This window comes from Macrotis lagotis, chromosome 5 (assembly GCF_037893015.1).
Source record: "Macrotis lagotis isolate mMagLag1 chromosome 5, bilby.v1.9.chrom.fasta, whole genome shotgun sequence".
Classification (NCBI taxonomy): domain Eukaryota; kingdom Metazoa; phylum Chordata; class Mammalia; order Peramelemorphia; family Peramelidae; genus Macrotis; species Macrotis lagotis.
This window is the reverse complement of record NC_133662.1, coordinates 113,648,406-113,654,405: the sequence shown is the minus strand read 5'-3', so window position 1 is coordinate 113,654,405 and position 6,000 is coordinate 113,648,406. Positions and strand designations below refer to the sequence as shown.

The following is a 6,000-nucleotide window of genomic DNA, read 5'->3' as shown; positions in this document are numbered from 1 at the left end:
CTAGTAGTAAATCTTGGCATAGTGAAAAGAGAGCTAGCCTTGGAATCAGATTCAAGTCTGGCCTCTGATATACTCTTGACAGTCTGTCCTTGGGCAAGTCATTTAACTGCCTATGTCCCTTGGGACTCTCTAGGACTATATATTATAAAACAGTTACTGATCTGCCTTACCAGAAAAAGCACCACATACATACATACTTATATTAATACATGTACACATACACACAAAAAATACATGTATTTTTTTCACAATCCCCAAAATAAGTTTTCATTAAACGCTTAAAAATCTTATATGGAGCTGAAAATAAGTAAATTTAAGTTGTGAAATGGATATAAAATTTCTTAAAATGGATATAAAAGGTCTTAAATAGCATGTTTCAGACTAGTCTTTGTTTTCTGTATATTGCTATGCCTTTAGTCTTAATTATTATCTTCTAAAACTACTGGTTATGGGCATAGTTATTTCCCTCTTTATACTAAGTATCACTTGACATGATGTCAAACCTAATAGGCTTCCAGGAATATTCATCTGTTGATGCAAACAGACAGAAGTCCCTTTCAAGTTATACTTTCATGTTGGGACTCCCTGTGCACAAAGAAATTATCATTGTCTCTACTTGGAAAGAGGATCATTCTGTTGGACTTTTTTATTCATTTTGGTCAAAGGCTTAGAGGAGCCCCTCAATTTTTTATATGCCAGCACCAAGGAATAAAGATCTGAGGTGGTTCTTAATTCAAGCATAACCAGATTGCTGTCTACCAGAAAATTTGCCCTATGCTCTCTTGTCCCAGTACTTTTTCACAGGCTACTTTCTATGGTTTTTGCCTGCAAAATAGAATCTGAACTAGATCAAAATATAATTGGGAAATGTTTAGCAAGATAAATAAAAATACAATATAAAATCTATAATGTTAATTTGTGATTTTTATAAGGATCTGTTTTCTTTATTAATATGAACAAATAAAGGTCCAAATGTAATGGACCTCTGTGAAAACTTTCCCAGTCCCCTTTAAGTTATGACTCCCCCCACCCTTGGACCTCATGTAAAATTGCATATATTGCCTGAACATAGTTCATAGCTCTGTGATGCTAGGAAAATCATTTAAAATTCTTTTGAGCTTCAGTTTCTTTATCCGTAAAGTGGAGTTTATAAGCATAAACCCAAGCTCCCAGGATTATTGTAATGGTCAAATGAGAGGATGTATGTAAAGTACTCTGAATATTAAAGTACTTCAAAAATGCAAGTTATTGTCATCATCTAAACTTGCACTCGATGCTGAGAATACAAATGCAATCACTGAATTTATCTCTATCTCAATGATCTTATATTTGATTAGGGATGATAGCATATGGAATAAATGCCCAATAAATACATAGCAAGTGGACACAAGGAAATTTGGGAAGGATCTGGAGAGGTTTCATGGAAGAATTGTTTCTTAAATCATGTATTAAGAAAGAGAGGAATTCTGTTAGGAAAATTCTGGATTTGTGTGGGGAATGACCCACACAAAGGTATTGAGATAAAGAACAAGGTTTCTTGGATTGGATTATTGATTGGGGAAGATGAGTAATGAAAAATGAGTCTAGAAAGATAGATTGGGAATAAGTTGTAAAAGTCTTTAAAGGCAAACTGTGGAGTTAATAGGGAGTTCATATTTTATCTCAGAAGCAATAGGGAGCCATTGAGTTCCTTAATAGAGAAGTAACAGGGACAAATCTGCACTTAAGGAAAATTACCTTGGCAGCATATTTCATCTGAAGTCAGTGTACTTTGCACATAATAGGTGCTCAGGAAAGTTTTATTAATTGGATTGAATCTATGATGACATAAATAGAGCTCTATGCAGTGGAAACTTCCTATATTTTCCCTTGTAGTCAGTTTCTCACAACAGTGATGAGTGGAAAATTTGATCACATTGCATTGTTTCTCTAGCAGTGGTGATGGTTTTTCACTTATCCATTCACTTTCCCTCCTGGCTTCCTTTGTGACTAAGAATCCAAATTATGAGACAGCAAATTGAGATTAGACTATTTTACCTTATGTCCACGATTTAGAGTTTTCTAGTAGTATTAAAAAAAAAGTCAGTCAGGCCTGTAATGCTTTGTTAGAAGTGTTACAGTGGACATATTTTATTTTTGGGTATCCCCATTTAGTTGCTGGTGTAACTTCCAAGTTGGAAATTCTGTTATTCCTAAATCCCTTCTCACCTCCAACTCTCTTCTAGGTTTATTTCATTCTCTACTTCTTATAGGAAATGTTTTCTTATGTCTCAGTTGTTAGTTCTTTCCCTCACCTCCTGAAATAGTTTGTATTTATTTAAATGTGTTTTGTATTTAACTAGTTTTGTATTTATTTAAATAGTTTTGTATTTATCTGCTTACATACAAAACTATTTAAATATCATACCAGCACAAGAGAATTGTAGTTCACTGAGGAGTTATTTTATTTTTACCTTATATCTCCAGCACAATGCACTTACCAAATCCATATAGAATTGAATCAAGTGTCTATCAAATACCCATTTTCTATAGATGGCCTTGTGGGGAATATCACAGAAATAGAAAACATGGTCCCTGCCTTTAAGTACCTTATATTTTCAATAGGGTGCTAAGATTATTATCTCTTTGTATTCTGCGGACAACACAAACATGTGTAAAAATTAATAAGACTATAAGTGAACTAAGATCTTGGAGAAAGACTTATTTCTAGTTTTTATCTTGTATCTTTGTTTTCTGCTTTTTTCCTTTTTAAGTCAACTACTAGAGACCTGCAAAAAAAAAATGCAGGTAAACCACTGTCAACTCAGTTTCTAGCTTTATTCCTTCAGTGTACAAATTTTTCGGGTCCATAAATTTTCATTTCTTCCTCGACCATGACTACTGCCTAATATCATTAATCAATTAGCATATGGATCTGAATTATCAGTAAAAAGATATTCCTAAGACATAAGTTGTATAAGGTGGCTGGGAACAGAGATTGTTATAGATTCTTTGGATAAAGCAATATGATTATTGCTGCTTAATGATGCTTTTCTCACTCTCTATATGGTATTGTTTTTCAGGACCAGACCTACAGCTGTGGTAGAAGAAATGTGGTGTATATAAAATTTGTGATAGCTGGAAGAATTCTGGTAAGTGTTGCCGCATTTATTTCTAATAGCTTTTGTTAGATGATGGGGTCCCATAAAAGATGGCTGCTTCCTTGTTCTTTGCCTCTTTAAAATCTTTATTAAGCTGAGAGAAGGCAAAATTTTATGATGATGAAATGTAGCTCAGCTTTTGTGTTTCCTGTTAGTGACTTCAATTTTTTTAACTGTTGCTGTTTCTAAGGAATATGGTGTTTTCTAAGTATAATGAGGCTAGCCTTCTGGGCCAAAGGCAAAGAAGGATATTGTTGACAGCTTAATTTACTTAGTTTCTTATATTTTCTCTGCTATCATTGTAACATCAAGGTAATAAGCCTCTTTGCAGAGAGAATAAGAATGAGAGAGAGACAAAGAGAGATTAGAAGAGAAGAATACAGAACAGAGAAATTTTGAGATTTTGTGTGTCTGAATATTTTTCCAAATTTCAACTGCTTGGACAGAAGAAGAAGAAGGCTAATTGCACTGGAGTGTGGAGAATCAGAGGAAACTAGAAAGGCTGGTAGCTTTTAACAAGCCAGTATTAAAAGATCATTGGGACAAAGTGCCTTGCATTTTGACAAAAAAAAAAAAACTGAACATTTCTTGAGGGCCTACTGACAGGAATGGAATATAAATATAAGACAGTTCCTGTCCCCAAAGACCTCTAGCTTTAATACCAAGTTCCCTAGGTTTAAATCTTTTTTACCTGGGAAAGTTCCTTATCCTCCCTGGGCACTCTTAGCCTCAGTTTCTTCATCTGTAAAATGAGGAGATTGGGACTCTAGCCTTCTAAAGAAGTCTCTTCTGGGGGTGGCTAGGTGGCGCAGTGGATAAAGCACCAGCCCTGGAATCAGGAGTACCCGGGTACAAATCCAGTCTCAGACACTTAACAATTACCTAGCTGTGTGGCCTTGGGCAAGCCACTTTAACCCCATTTGCCTTGCAAAAACATAAAAAAAAAAAAGAAGATAAGAAGTCTCTTCTGGCTCTAAATTTATCATCCTAAAACTAGAAAGACAAAGCCTACCTCAAAAAAAATCAGTGGAAAAAAACTTTTTTTTCCCTCCTCCTCATTTATAAAATGAGGAGTTAGACAAGATGACCTTTGGAGGGAGATCCCTTCTGGTTCTAAATTTATGGTCCTTTGACTTGTATATGACATTATGGAAGATGATGCTAACAGGTTGAAGCTCCAAACAGAAGACTGGACAAACTCTAGAAAACCAGCCCACATAGGACACATATCTTGTGGGAGGATAGTAAAAAAAAGGGGGGGGGGGAGTAATTTAATCATTAGGGTCCCAGTGCAATTAAGATTGCAATATCATAGATTTAGAACTGGAAGGGACTTTATAAGTCATCAAACCCCTCCTCCCACCCATTTTACACAAAAGGAAACTGAAGTACAGAGGGCATCTAGATAGTAAATGTCTGAGGTGGGATTTGAATCCCAGGTCTACCCAGCGCCTAAGTGGAGCACCCCCTCCATTTGTCCATAGATGATAATAATGTTCGTTCCTGGCTATCCTAGCCAATGGGTTGCACATTACTTATCTTATTTACCAATAACCTGATCTGGTTCTTGTAATTGGTGTCAGAGTAAGTCTATATAACTCATTGCTTCTTCCTTCCAATTTATTGGTACCACTGAGTGAAATTACCTTGGTTTGGGGTTTTGTTTAAATTTGGTAATTGACAGAATTTCATTTAGAAACTGTGTTTTAAAGGGAGGAGAGGAGGAAGTAGATTGAATTCTCATCTTCATTACTACCTTACAGAGACTTCCTGTGAGTAGGAAGAAAAAAAAAGAAAAGGAGAGAAATGCAGGAAATGAGTAAGATAGCTTTAAATGATCATGGTATTATTTTTTTGGAGGTGATACTTTCATTTCCAACCTTTTTCACTTCTGTGGTACCTTCTTTGAAAGTTAGATAATTTGCTGAAATTTCTTAGGCATACACCACTGGAGAGTTTTAAAGCCACTAAGTAGCAGGGAAGAACGTTGATCTCTGTGTAGGAAAGTGAAGGAGATATACTATAATGTGTTAATAGTTTAGACTGTACTTAAAGTTAGCACCTTTATTTCAAAGCCTGGTACTCTCATTACTTTAGTTTTATATGTTTCCCAATATATTCTTCCTTTTTCCCTCTCAGTCATTCCTTATGATAAAGAATTAAAAAAAAACTTGGCAAAGCTAACCAATATATCAAAAAATATTACATTATATTCAGTGTTCAACATCCATAGTCCCCCATCTCAGCCAAGAAGCCAGGGGAGGTATTTTCTGTTTTGTCTTCTATGGAGTCTTCCATGGAGCTTCTATGCATTCAGTTTAATTTGTCATTTCATAGAATCTTAGAAAAGGAAGAGACCTCAGGAGCTATCGATTTCAACCTTCACACTATGTAGAAATCTCTTCCACATCATCCCTGAGAGATGGTTATTTTTCCATCTGGTTGAATATTTCTAGAGGGGTCCCTACTCTGTAAGGTAACCCTATGCCAGACACTATTAGACAATTCTATAAAAACTTCTTTAACTCTGAAGGCTTTTATGAACTTGTCTAGTACAGTGGTTCTCAGTGTGGTCTGTGGGCCCCAGGGCTTTCCAAAATAATACTAAGATAATATTTTTCTTTTTATCCTCATTCTTTCATGAATATAGAATGGAATTTCCCAAAGGCTTCCATGGCCTATGAACTAAAGATTTATCTGTAAACATGAAGACTGAATTTATATATCATATGAATAATTGCTCTTTTGCATTACAAATGGATAAGTCGGCAAAAATACCCAGATTGATATTTTCATTGTGTTTTATTTACCTATTATCGGTACCAAGTAATTATATTTTTTTATGTCTATACCTGGCAAC

At 35.2% G+C, this 6,000-nt stretch overlaps 1 protein-coding gene across 3 annotated transcripts in view; it reads left to right on the top strand.

Moving 5' to 3' along the window:
- Positions 1–2,743: 2,743 nt before the first annotated feature.
- Positions 2,744–6,000, top strand: part of FYN (FYN proto-oncogene, Src family tyrosine kinase) — a 176,211-nt gene continuing 172,954 nt past the window's right edge. The window contains exon 1 of one of the 3 annotated variants that reach the window (XM_074187382.1): positions 2,744–3,131. The gene's annotated coding sequence lies outside the window, so the exon portion shown is untranslated. The remainder of the gene's footprint in view (positions 3,132–6,000) is intronic. The other 2 variants (XM_074187380.1, XM_074187379.1) reach the window with 2 other exon arrangements.